The following is a 13,199-nucleotide window of genomic DNA, read 5'->3' as shown; positions in this document are numbered from 1 at the left end:
TGTGGGTTTGAGTCCCGTGCCTGGCTCTGCGCTGACAGCTCGGAGCCTCCTTGCAATTCTCTGTCTCCCTCTCTCCCCCTCTCCTGCCCGTGTTCTCGCTCTCAAAATAAACAAACATTAAAAAAGAAGAAGGAAATTGAAAACAAAAGATGACAAAGTAGGATGTCAAAATATAATTACATTTTACGGGGAAAAAACGCTAGCAATTGCACTTTGTAGGAAAACAAATCAATGGAAGCGGATACACGACGCTGTGAACACGGCTGCGTCTCTGCTCGGGGCCTTTTAAATCCACGGTTCTATTTTGTCCTCAGCGAGCGCATCGCAGCCCCACAGCCCCGGTCAGGAGATCAGCCCGTAGGATGGATTTTGTCACCATTCCCGGCGCTGCCCTGCAAAGGGAAGCTTCCCTAGGGCCCCAGAGGGCAGGGGGTTGAGGGAGGCAGATGGCCCAGCCGAGGTGAAGCTGGTGGGATCTGGGGGCAGAGGGTCCACACGGTGGGTGGGGTCGTTACCAGGGCGAGGTGCCTGCGTTCAGGGGCGGTCCCGGGAGCGGTGGCCTCGCTGCTGGAGGTCCAGGACCGGGTCCTGGTGGCCGCATGCTGGGACTGGGAGGCTCTGTTACAGCAGAGGGCCCCGGGGGGCGGGCTGGGAGCAGGCAGGGCAGGCATTCCTGGGGAGCCCAGAAACAGAGATGGAACGCATCTCTGCCCGGTGGCCCGGGTGCCCGCGTGAGGGCCGCAAGGCTGCATCTCTGCAGAGCGGGCGGCTGTGCAGAACCGGTGACAGACGGACCAGCGTGGAGACGACGACGAGGAGCAATGAGCGCGCTGCAGTGAAAACCGGGCAGTCTGCTCCTGCCCCCTGCCCGGATCCTGACCTTCCAAACCGGTGTCCCCCCCGCAGGGCACCCGGGCCACCGCAGCCATCACCGATGGCTCGTTTTCATGCGTACATTTTCCTCTCACGAACAAGCACGAAAGGGCGCAGGCTTCCGGCCTCCGGAACCGAAGGGCTGGGTTTGCGGCAGAGGCTGCGCGTGGCCTGTGGGCGTGGCCTGTGGGCGTGGCCTGTGGGCGTGGCCTGTGGGCGTGGCCTGTGGGCGTGGCCTGTGGGCGTGGCCTGTGGGCGTGGCCTGCGGGCGGGCCGTTTCATCACAGACGTCTTCGCGACAGCACGCCCAGATCTTATTAGCCAATTGTGGGCAAGATTAAAGTTCAGGCGACTACTCGTTCTAGGTGAAATTCCTTCATTTCCGAAAGATCAGAGGAACATTCGGGAACACGCGAACCGGTCAGGTGCAAATCGCGCAGGTTGATTTATTACCCGTGGTCCGCGCACAGCAACGGGGGCGCGAGCGGCTCCCGGCGTAACGGGCCTGTGAGTGCGGCCCACTGTGTATCTTTCCGCTTCGGCCTTGGAAGAAAATACGACATCTCCCCGCCGGGAGCCATAACTTCACCGACCGTAGGCTGCTGAAGGCTCCAGGCTCCTGCCAGTTTGTTACCGCAGATGGATGAGAGCCCACCGTTTCATGAAATTGCTTTGGAATATTTGCAGAATGACCTTTCCCCACTCTCTCTCTCACCCAGATGCATTAACTCCTTCCGCACAAGACGGGAAGACGCTATGCGGGCCGCTCTCCCGCCAGGCCCACGTGCAACACCGCACCCTTCGCTGTGACGGCTTCCCCGACAGGGTCCCCACCATCAGAGACACCGTCCCCCGAGGTTCCGCTCCGGAGAGAGAGGAAAAGGGGAAGGCACGGAGGCACCCACCGGGTGGCGCCAGGATCACGATCCGGGGCTGGCTGTCTGCAAAGCCTCTGCGTTTCCACGCCCTGGGGCACGTTGTGTGTCCCCCTTCCCTTGAATTGGAGCAACTCGAGCCCGTTTTCCTTCTGTCCGTGCGGGAGCTCCGGGTGCGGCTCTGTGCCCGCTCCTCTCTGCCTCTCCAGGTGCACCTTGCACCTGGGCGGGTACTCCGCGTGTGAGCCGGGCACCGTCCCGGGAGGCTGGACGCGCGTGCGCTTGCTTCTGTGACAGGGTCAGTTAACAGGAGCGTGATGGTTCTTCTCTGGTGCGGCCGCGGGGGAGGACACGGAGGGCCCCCTCGTGTGCGGTGCGGGGGGTGGGGGGGAGGGCGAGGGCCCCCTCCGGCAACGCAAGTACAAGCTGGAGACCATGAGGACGGGCTGGAGTCTGGGTCCGTTCTTCTCTGACCTAAGGCGCGGGGGCTCTGCAGAAGCCAGCGAGCGCCCTGCGTCTGGAGCGAACTCTCCGCGCCCCGTGGCTGGGGAAGCTGAAGAAGGATTCGGGGAGGGTGCGCTGGTCGCCAGCCTGGTCGCCAGCTGGTCGTTGCAGCAAAGAGCTGGTCTGCGGCCCAGTGACCGTGCATCCGAGCACCACGGCTGCTGCTTCCCTGGGGGCGCCCGGGCCTCGAAGCGCGAGCTCGCCCGCCCCGGCCGGCCTGGCCACACACCTGTAGCAGGGGGCCTCCGGAGAATGCAGTCCAGCCCCACCACGGTGCCGCTCGAGAGCGTCACCGTGGTCCGTCCACCCTGGCGCCTCCACACCGCACGCATCTCGCTTAGCCTCCACATACAGACGGTAAAAGGTCACGAGTCTGGGACAGCCAAGCCCACGTGCCACCAAAAAGACACAGATCCCACCCCCCAGAGGAGGATATCCGGCCCCCTTTTTGTCTCGGGGTAAAGTGTTCAGTCTTCTCTCCGCTGATTAAAACTCTCGCTCTGATGTACGTACGACGCACGCACACACGCGAGGGAGAAGGTGAACTGCCGTGCACGCGCCACATCACACGAGGGTTGACGGAGGGGAGAACACAAGTATACTTGGTTACTACACACAAACGTGTACATCAAAACAGGAAGGAAACACCCATAAACACGAGCCTGCTTTCCACAGCTGGTCCGCGGTCGCGGCTGGTCATTGTAACCTTCCGCCGAACCCGTTACTCCTTCGATGTTCCCTCTGCTTTCGGCAGGCACCCAGGTGGGGGGCCGAGGCCGGGGAACTGGCGAACCTCTTTTGTAAAGGCTCAGGCAGCACACACGTGGCCTCCGAGGGCCATGCAGCGTCTGTCTCGGCCGCTCAGCTCTGCGCGGCAGTCAAATGGCTGCCGCTGTGTTACAATAAAACTTTATTTACAAACACAGGTAGGGGGCCAGTCTTGGCCTATGTGGCCTCTGGTTTGTGACAGCCGGCCTCGGCCATTGGAATTGGGTTCTCGTTTTCCAATTCGATCATAAGACATAGGAGACCCGAGAGGCACCCAGGGGACGTCCTGCATTGCACACACGCTCCTCCCGTTTCACAGTGTCACCTTCTGGGTCAGCAGAGCCACCGCCGCGTCCCCTGGCAGACACGTCCTTCCCTCTGGACCGAGTGCCTCTAAACCCAGAGCCTAGTGGGTAACTACAGGAGAGGGCGGGAGAAGCCGCTTTCCCCGGAGGGAGCTGCCGGCTCCTGACCAGGTCAGGAGAGCTTAGCAGGCCCATGCCTTCATTCGGTCAGTGAGCACTTACTGAACACCTACTGTGTGTCAGGCAGGCAGAGGCCATCACGCCGTTTCTGGAGCTCCCGGTCTGGTAGGGGAGACGCGTCTCACCAGTCAGTGGACACATGATTGCAAATGGATTTGGTGACAGAGAACAGAGGGGGCCCCGAAGTCGGGGGGCGAGGGGGAGCCTCTCTGAGGAGGTGGCTTTAGGGTGGATGCCTGAAAGGTAAGAAAGACGGGCTCTTGCTAAGGGCGTCGCAGCGAGGGAGGGCCTGGAGAAAGGCTGGTCTGTTCTGGCTGTTTGGCCAGAGTACCGAGCCCCGCAGGGAACAGTGGGTGGGGAACGGAGTACGCAGGCTGAGCGCTGGCGGCCTGGACCTTGTTCTAGGGGCACTGGGCAGCGTGCACAGGTCGTAGGTGGGGAGGCGGCCACACTGGTACCGGGGGACGGTGGACAGACAGGCGGCAGGAAGGGACCGGGAGGTCAGGCCGGGCCCTTCCGTCAGACACGGGTGCACGGATCAGAGTAGTGGTCATGGAAGAGGCGGGGTGACCCGGGGGCGCATCCAGAAGGTGGCTTGGACAGTGCCTGCTGGTGGGCGGTCCGAGGGAGGCCGAAAGGGGGTGACCCGGGGCTGGCGCCTGCTGATGGACAGAGAGAGGCCAGAAGGGGGTGAAGGGTGACCCCGGGTTTTGGGAAGGGGGCGCGCACACGTGCACGTGCACAAGATTGGCAAACGGGAGGGAGGGTGAGCAGACATTTAACAGGTTGTAGGAACGTGTTCTCATCACGCGGGTCTGTGTACATTTCAGCGGCAGGAACCCGGTTGACAGTGCTGTGTGGTCGCGGCCACTGCCCGGCTCCGGAACCGTCTCATCTTCCCACTCGGGAGCTCGGTCCCAGTCCAGCAGGACCCCCGATCTCCCCGCCCCCCTGCCCCCCACACCCCTCCTCCGTGCCCACCCCTGCGTCCCCCCTTGCCCCCCTTCCCCCCCTCCTACCACTGCGCCCCTCCCGCCCGCACCCCCCACTGCGTCCACTCCTGCCCCCACGCCCACCTGTGTCCCCCCCTCCCCCGTCCTCCCCTTTCGCGCCCACCCGTGTCCCCCCCGCCTCCCCGACGCTGACTACTGTGTTCCTCCCATGCACTGCACCCCCGCACCCACTCCTGCATCCGTCACCGTGACCGTGCCTGTCACAGGGACCACACGCTTGTTCTGTGATGGCCGTGGCCCACGTGGCGCCGTGGCACCAAGGCTCCTTCCTGGGTGTGGCCCCCGTGCTTCTCTGGTCACCTGCCCCCAACCCTGGCTCACAGCCAGGTTTTCACTGTTGTGAGCACTGTTGCCCGAACGTGGGTGTGCAAGGACCTGCCTGAGAGGGGTCTCCCGGTCTTCTGGGGGTGGGTGGGGGGATCCCCGTGCCTGACCCAGTCTTGCAGTCTTGGGGGGGCATCCCCGTGCCTGAGAGGGTCTCAGGGGTCTTCTGGGGGTGGGTAGGGGCTCCCCATGCCTGACACGGTCTCCTGGTCTTGGGGGGGGATCCCCGTGCCTGACACGGTCTGATGGTCTCTGGGGGGGCATCCCCGTGCCTGACCCGGTCTTGCAGTCTTGGGGGGGCTCCCCGTGCCTGACACGGTCTCCTGGTCTTCGGGGGGCTCCCCGTGCCTGACACGGTCTGATGGTCTTGGGGGGGGGATCCCGCGCCTGACCCGGTCTCGTGATCTTCCAGGGAGGCGGGTGGCATCCTGCAAGCGGATGACTGGATCAGACACTGATTCTAGTTCCAATGTTTTGGAAGAGTCACCCTGCCGGTTTCCACAGGGGCCCCACCGTTTCACATTTCCGCCAGTAATTCCTTCACGTCCTTGCCAACACTTGTTATTTTGTTTGTTTTTTATAAAAATAACAGGGGCCCCTGGGTGGCTCCGTGGGTCTGACTCTTGATTTCCGCTCAGGTCTGGATCACAAGGTTGGTGAGTTGGGGGCCGAGCGGGGCTCTGTGCTGACAGCGTAGAGCCTGCTTGGGATTCTCTCTCTCTGTCCCCCCCCCCTCCACTCGCGCTCTCTCTCCCTTTCTCTCTCTTTCTCTCTCAAATAAACATTAAAAAAAATGAAAAAAAAAAATAATAGCCTTTCTAGTGGGTGTGAAGAGATGCTCGCGGTGGCTTCGGCTAACGAGAGAAGACCGGTTCGGCCTGGATACTAGGCCTGGGCGTCCCAGGGGGTCAGGCACACAGTATGTGTCAGTCTGGAGCACGGAAGAGAGGAGCGAAGAGGCAACACTTCCTGGGTGACGGTCTGCCCCGCCCGGGGAGGGGGCGGTTACCGGGAGGAAGGAGAGCCGATCGGTCCTGCAGTGAGGCTGGGGACAAACAGTGATCCCTGGGGAGGAAGAGCCAGGGGCACGAGGAGAAGGGGGAGCTGCACGGAGAAGGGTGGTTCCCTGTAAAAAGAGGGCCTCAGCCGCCTGGGGCCCCAGCGGGGGTGCCGGGGGCTTGAGACATAACGGCAGGTGTTCACTGTGGCCGCTGAGGTTCTTGTCCTCAGAGACGGTGACTCAACCCCGCATTCCTAACCTGCGGGGCAGGGGAGCCTGAAAACACACCGTTTTCAGTGGAGGATGGCCTCAGACACTGCCCGTGTCTCCTCTGATGCTGGTTTAGCTGGCTCTGCGAGTGTCCAGTTATCTAGAAGGGTACGTCATTCAGGGCTCGCACCGGCCACACGTAAGAGGAAACAGATCTACCAGTGGCTTAACTACAACAGAATTCATTTTTCACAAATCACAGGAATCCTGAAGAAGTCTCTTCAGGACCAGCGCAGCTGTGTCTGGGGTGTTGTTCGTTTTTTGGCTCTCTGCTGTGTCATTCTTAATGTGTGAGTTTTATCCTCATGGTTGCAAAATGGCTGCTCCTCTTCCAGCCATCACTTTCACATTCCAGGCTGGGCACAGGCATAGGCCGACTGAGTGGGCTTCGTTTTCCCTGAGGCCTCACACAGTAGACTTCTGTTTGCATCTCACCGGCCGACACGTTCACCTGGTCACTTCTAGCTGCAGTGGAGTTGGGAGGGATTTTAAGTTGGACACCTTGCCGTGCTGGACAAAATCAGCGTTCTGTTACTGACATGGAATTCTGAGGGAAGGAAAGAACGGGTGCTGGTTGAGCCACCAGCACGGTCTCCCGAGGGAGAAGGAGGTGGCAGGCGGGGCCAGCAGAGAAGGGACGCCCGGGGTGCTCATTACAAAGCCGAAATGTCACGTCAGGAATTTTTAAGCGGGGCTTGAACCGTTTTCACCTCCTTCTCGACTCAGCAAATATTTCAAACGTCTCTTTCTTTACAAATGCCCAACTCGTGAGACCGTAACATTTCCCTTTACTTATAAATAATCCTTTCTGGCTGCTTAGGGAAAAAAAAAAAAAAAAGAAGCAGGATAAGTTAAAAATACATAATTACCCAAAGACGGCGTTAATTGTACTTCCAGATCCCAGCAGGGACCTCCATCCTGGAGAATTCATGAATGCCTGACCCGGAGAACTGTAATGAGAAAAAATGTCACTGGAGACCAACATTTTGAATTATTGATTAGAAGGGGGTTTCTAGGCTCTTTCCGTTTAATTACCCAGAAGAGGTGAAGCAGAGAGAGAGAGAGAGAGAGATTTGAAGGAGCCGGGGGTTTGGAAACTGCCGTGTGGTACCCCCTTTGTGTAAAGCTGTATAGCTGTGGGGCCGCGGGCCCGGGTTCCAAGAAAGGGGGCTTGGCAGAGGGGCCGAAAGGGTGAGTGCTGAGGACCCGGCTGGGACGAGAACGCCAGGTCTGTCCTGCCGAGTGAGCAGGCTGGGTGCCCGGCCGGTGGCCGCGAGCTTCCCTCACACGCTCCTGAGACCCCAGGACCTTAGCCAGGCACCTGCAGCCCCGCTGTCCTGAGGATTTGCTGGGCTGCCCAAAAGAAATAGCAGAGAAGCCTCTTGGGACTCAGATCCTGCTGGGGTGCAAAGGGATCAAGATTTCGAGAGGAAGAGGGCAGATCGAGGCCGCCTATGTTTGGGGGGGGGGCGTCTACGAAATGAGAGCCCGCCGGGAAGGTGCGCACTGCTGACCGAGCCCAGAGCGGCCCTAGTGAGCTTGTCACAACTTGCTGTCCGGACTGGCAGTGCCCTCTGCCTCGCCCTCTGTGACCTTCCCCCGGGCCGACCCCGTTGCCCCTCGGGTGTTGTCGGAGGTCCCTGTTCGGCCGTGAGAGCTCCGACGTTGCCGCTCCCTCCAGGAGGACCCGCCCTCCCTTCCCTGCCCTGGACCGAGGCCTCCTGGCACCCAGTCTCAAGCTTCTGATACCGCGTTCTCAGCCTTTAACACGTTACGTGTTGATTCACAGACGACATAAAGCAGCATCCTAACCACTGGTAGGTGTAGGGGTGCAGTGGCTGCTGTGTGAGCACGTTGCTGTGTGACTGTCTGCCCCAGCCACCTGCAGAGTGCGGCTTGTCTTTTTTTTTTTTTTTTTTTAACATTTATTTATTTTTGAGACAGAGAGAGAGAGAGAGCATGAACAGGGGAGGGGCAGAGAGAGAGGGAGACCCAGAATCCGAAACAGGCTCCAGGCTCTGACCTGTCGGCACAGAGCCCGACGCGGGGCTCGAACTCACAGACCTTGAGATCATGACCTGAGCCAAAGTCAGACGCTCAACTGACTGGCCCCCCAGGCGCCCCTCCAATATATATATTTCTTTTCTTTTCTTTTTTTTTTTTAAATCTTTATTTATTTTTGGGAGAGAGACAGAGTGTGAGCAGGGGAGGGTCAGAGAGAGAGGAAGACACAGAATCGGAAGCAGGCTCCGAGCCGTCAACACAGAGCCGACGCAGGGGCTCGAACTCCCGAACCGCGAGATCACGACCTGAGCCGAAGTCCGACGCCGAACCGACTGAGCCGCCCAGGCGCCCCAGAGCTCACTCGTCTTGCTGGACTGGAGCTCCGACCCCCACTCTGGGCGACCCCCACTCTGGGCTCCCGCGACAACCATGACCTTGCTGTGACCTTGCCGAGGCCAGGTCCATCCCATTGGCGGGGCCACGCGCCGCGGTCTCTGACGCGGACTTCCCTTGCTCAGGGGTCCTCGGTGCTGCCCCGGGTGCAGCGTCTCCCCGTCCCCGAGGCTCGGCGACACGCCCGGGCGTGGGCCACACGGTCCTTTCCGCCGCCGCTGGAGCCGGAACCGCCGCGGCGCGCTCCGCAGCCACCGTTGTACGTTCCCGCCCACAGCGGACACGGCTTCCGGTTCCGCCACGGCCCGGCGGTGCGTGTTGTTTGCCGCTTTGGGACGGGGCCCGCCCCGGTGGCTGCCGGGTGGCGTCTCTGGTGCTTTTGATGTGCGTTTCCCAGAGGTTCGCGTGTGGAGCGTTACTGAGGCTGCCGGACTTCGTGATGAGACACTCGGCCGGGAGGCCAGCGGCTCATCCCGCGAGCGTCCCTGGAGGCTGGGAGTCCTGGGGCGGGGCCGGCCCGTGGTCAGCTCCTCAGACCCCCCCCCCCCCCCCACCTCCAGCCACGCGAGGCACCTTACAGTCCCCGTGTTACAGGTGAGCGGCTCAGAGAAGTCCGGTGACCTGCTGGAGGTCACACGGCCGGCACCCGGGTCCGCGGCAGCTGCCGCACGGGGGTGGGCACCACCCAGCAAGCCCGCTTCAGAGCGGACGGGGAGGGCGGCCCTGGTCCTGCTCCAACCGACTGGCCTCCCGTCCCGGGATTTGCCGTCGTGGCCTCTCTGCTTGTCTGGGCCCATTTGGGCCCGAGACCCTCACTCCAGTTGGTACATGAGGTCGCACCCTTAGCCCCCTGTTGAGAGTTTAAATCACTCCGTAGGAGTCTGCCTTGGCATCCATTCCGTGTGGCCGAGCAGCCCGCGGGGCCTTGACCTCGCACGGCCCCCCCTCCCTCCCACAGGTCCCAACAGGTGCACACCCTAATAACGGCCCGGGGGCCTTGACCTCGCACCAGCTGCTCCCGCAGGTGCGCACTCTAATAGCCCACAGGGCCCCGAGTGGGTGTGGGTTCCTGAGGTGGTCCCCCCCCCCCCCCCCGCACTCCTGGTGGGGCACAGCCTCTCCTGCCCCCCAGCTCCCTCCCCTTGTGTGGCCCCTTAGAGAAAACCCCTCAGGGCGCAGCCAAACCCTGCTCTTTTCAGCGCAAGCCAGCCAGCCATGCGCCTGCCGGGAGTCCCAGAAGCACCCTGTCCGTGGACCCTAATCAGGGCGTGTGCCCGGGCCAGGCTGCTCCTGCCCGGTCCGCACCCCGTCCTGACTCCCCGTGGGGCCCCTCCAGGCGGGGTGCTTCCTCCAGACCTGTGAGTCCCTGCTTCACTTTCCCTGGTGGTCCCTGAGCCGTGCCTCCCCAGCAGACACCCCGCCCGCACTTGAAGTCCAGCACCCCTGTGTTCGGCCAGGGTGGCCTTTGGGATGCCGAGCCGGACTCCCCGCCTCGTCCAGCCTGATTCTTCCCTCACTTTTATCCTCTGAATTCAGGACGCATCCCGTGCTAGCAGGATGTGCTATGTGGCCCTTGTGAATTTAGGCCATTTTCACCCCAGAGCTGGCCCCTTCCACACTCCGGCCTTCCGTGGGGACGTCCATCCCACCCCCACGCCCTCCATGCGATTCCGCAGCTGGGACTGGGTCCCCGACCCCAGACCATGTGTCTGCCCACCCGCCGTGGGTACTGGTCCCGTGGTGGCCCAGGGACCCTCTCAGCCAGGGGGAGCCTGGCAGGCTGTGCGGAAGCAGATGGTGCTGGGATGTGGTGGGGCTCCCCTCCAGGGCAGGGGAGGAGAGAGCAGGCTTGGACGCGGGGCTGGGTACTATTCCCACACCGAGATGTGCCAGGTGCCTCCTGAGAGCCCTGGGCAGAGCGAGCGGCCTGCAGCCAGATGGGCCCCGAGGCCACCAGCCTGCCGCGCGTCCTGGCTGGGGAGGAAGGCATGCGGCGGAGGGGCCCGGAGGGAGGGTGGACAGCCAGCCCGAGCATCTGGTCTCCCTCCCTCCGCCCCTCCTGCACTGTTATCTCAAACCCCTCTTTACAGACTCGTGTCCCTGAGGGTCCCGGCATCTCGTGCCCCAGGCCCAGCACTAAGCTGGGGGTCCCGGGCCCCACCGCCCGGGAAGTCTGGTCCCGCAGGCAGACGCACTGGAGACGGGACCCACCATCCACCGACAGGTGTGAACTTTGCTGCCGGGACGCCCCGAAGAAGCAGGACGGGAGGGGGCGAAGGCATTCCGAGCAGACTTGCTGAGGCGCCCAGGCCGCGGCCAGGAGGACGCACGGGTGCCGAGTGGGGGCAGAGAGAGGACCCGCGTCCCAGGCCACGGAGCGGAGTGTGTGTGGTCAGGGAGGGGCAGGGGGGCGGGGTGCAGGGGCCTCCGCTGACTCTGAGATAGATGCAGGGGGGTGGGGGCCCGGCAGGCTCGCTCCGCTGCAGGAGGCACGTTTTCCAGCACAGACGGGGAAGGTGGCTGGTGACGATGGCCGTGGTCCCGGTGCCCTGTGGTGGCGGTGTGGGGGCGGGCTCCACGGGCTCCCAGGTCCCCCCAGGGAAGAAGGGGCCGGGCCACCGTGCGGACCCGCAGAGGGGGGCCGGGGCTGCTCGGGCAGCACAGAGGGGGCGCCAGCAGCCCCACGCGCACCCCGATTCCCACGCTCATCAGCGCCCCCACTTTACGGTCAGGCTGGACGCGAGGAACGGGGTGGAGAGCCGCAGCGTCTCTCCTGCTTTGCCTTCCACCTCCAGGGCTGTCCCGTGCCGCCACCGGTCTACGGTCTTCCTCATGCCGCCTGGTGTGACCCTCCCACATCTCCAGCCGCCGTTTCTGGTCGTGCTCCCTGGCAGCAGGCCACAAACTCGCTTCCCAGCACACAGTGCCAGGCTCTCACTGCCTCGGGGCCCTTGCACATGCTAGGCCGTCTGCTTGGAGCTTCTGTCCCCTCCTCAGCCTCCACACAGATCGCGTGTGCTCGTTTCCCACCGCAGGTAACCGCGTGCCTGGCTTTGCGATGGTTCGGGTTGGGCATCCCCACGAGGCCTCCCGGAGGGCAGAGTTGGGTCTGTCTTGCTCGTGGCCGCGTCTGCAGCACTCGGCACGGGTCTGCACAGAGCCGGTGCTCAGAAGTAGTTGTTTCTGCGACTCCGTGAAAGGCCGGGGCAGACGCTCGTAGGCCTGACCAAGCCCGCTTTCTGGCTCGCTTCCCCCAGAAGGCCCTGTGTGCACTTCCCGCCCAGAAGGCGGGTCTTTGTCGTGAAACCAGCTTTGCCGCTTTGCCTGGGACGGAAGCAGGTGCCACCCGGTCCCTACGCGCGGCTTCTGGCCGGCAGCTTGTCGCCCGCGAGCGCCTGAGTTGGTCTGTGACCCTCAGCACCTGTCCACGCGGTGGGCTCAAGCCCGGGGAGGGTGGCCCCGTGGGGTTAAGCTCTGTCCCCACAGCACTGGGTCATTTGGTGATGTGCCCTTTCCTCCCCGCTCCCCCTCGGCCCCCAAATAAGCCACTTGACTTATTGACTTATTAGCCATGTTGACTAAGTAAACATTAAAAAATAAAAAAAAAAAAAGAATTTGATACTTTTTAAAAATGTTTTACTTATTTTTGAGAGAGAGCAAGTGGGGGAGGGGCAGAGAGAGGGGGAGACACAGAATCTGAAGCAGGCTCCGGGCTTCGAGCCGTCGGCACAGAGCCCGACGCGGGGCTCAAACCCACGAACCATAAAATCATGACCTGAGCCAAAGTCAGATGTTTAATGAACTGAGCCACCCAGACACCCTCACTACTATTTTTTTAATGCTTAATTTTTTTTGAAAGAGACAGAGAGAGCACAAGCAGGGGAGGGGCAGAGAGAGAGAGGGAGACACAATCTGAAGCAGGTTCCAGGCTCCGAGCTGTCAGCACAGAGCCTAAAGTGGGGCTCGAACTCACAGACTGTGAGATCATGACCTGAGCTGAAGTCGGACGCTTGCTTGACTGACTGAGCCACCCAGGTGCCCCTAGGAATTAGAAACTTTTGTGTTCATTTTATAGATGGGGACGTGGAGACACATCAGAGAGGTAAAGTGATTTGCCCAATGCTGAACAGCTGGCCAGCTGTAGCCCCACCTGCTGCTCAGGGCTCTGTTCTTTCTGTCACTGGGCCCCCGAGGCTGTGGGTGACGGGTCCGCACCACGCGGGTGACTGTGTGGAGACCGGCTGTGTGCGAGGCCCAGGCTGTGAAGGGTGAACTCACACCCAACACCACCGGCCCTTAGAGGTCAGACGGTCAGGCGTAGACGCCCACACACAAGTCCCCAGAGACTCCTGCAGACCCACGAATGCCATTGTGTGCACACTTAGACCCCACGGGCAGGAACGTGCACACCTGTTAGCAGTGACCACGGTTCTCGACGAAAACCAAACAGCGGGACACATTCGCACACGCGAGCTCAGAGGACCTGGAAGCTTCCTCAGGTTGTCTGGCCCAGCCTCCTGCTCCTGAACTGTTCAGACACCCAAACCAGCACGGAACGAGGCCTTGTCTGCTCGGAAAGGGCACGCCCCCCAGCCATCGAGTGAGCGCTGGGGACCCTCGGGTAATGACAGGCTTCTCAAAATCGGAAGGTCGAGTTTTCTTTTTGACAGAGGTTGAAAAGTGCACAGTA

At 61.8% G+C, this 13,199-nt stretch overlaps 1 long non-coding RNA gene across 1 annotated transcript; it reads right to left on the bottom strand.

Annotated features, from left to right (window-relative positions):
* Nucleotides 1-6,274: 6,274 nt before the first annotated feature.
* On the bottom strand, nucleotides 6,275-7,407 carry LOC122467508. The gene is made up of 2 exons (XR_006292986.1): nucleotides 6,982-7,407; nucleotides 6,275-6,577 (listed from the first exon to the last, which is right to left on the bottom strand). It is a non-coding gene; the product is annotated as an uncharacterized LOC122467508 (long non-coding RNA).
* Between the last annotated feature and the right edge of the window lie 5,792 nt (nucleotides 7,408-13,199).

The sequence above is a fragment of the Prionailurus bengalensis genome, chromosome B3, assembly GCF_016509475.1.
Source record: "Prionailurus bengalensis isolate Pbe53 chromosome B3, Fcat_Pben_1.1_paternal_pri, whole genome shotgun sequence".
Lineage (NCBI taxonomy): Eukaryota > Metazoa > Chordata > Mammalia > Carnivora > Felidae > Prionailurus > Prionailurus bengalensis.
Note: the sequence above shows the minus strand (reverse complement) of the source record. Positions and strands in the feature narration are given on the sequence as shown.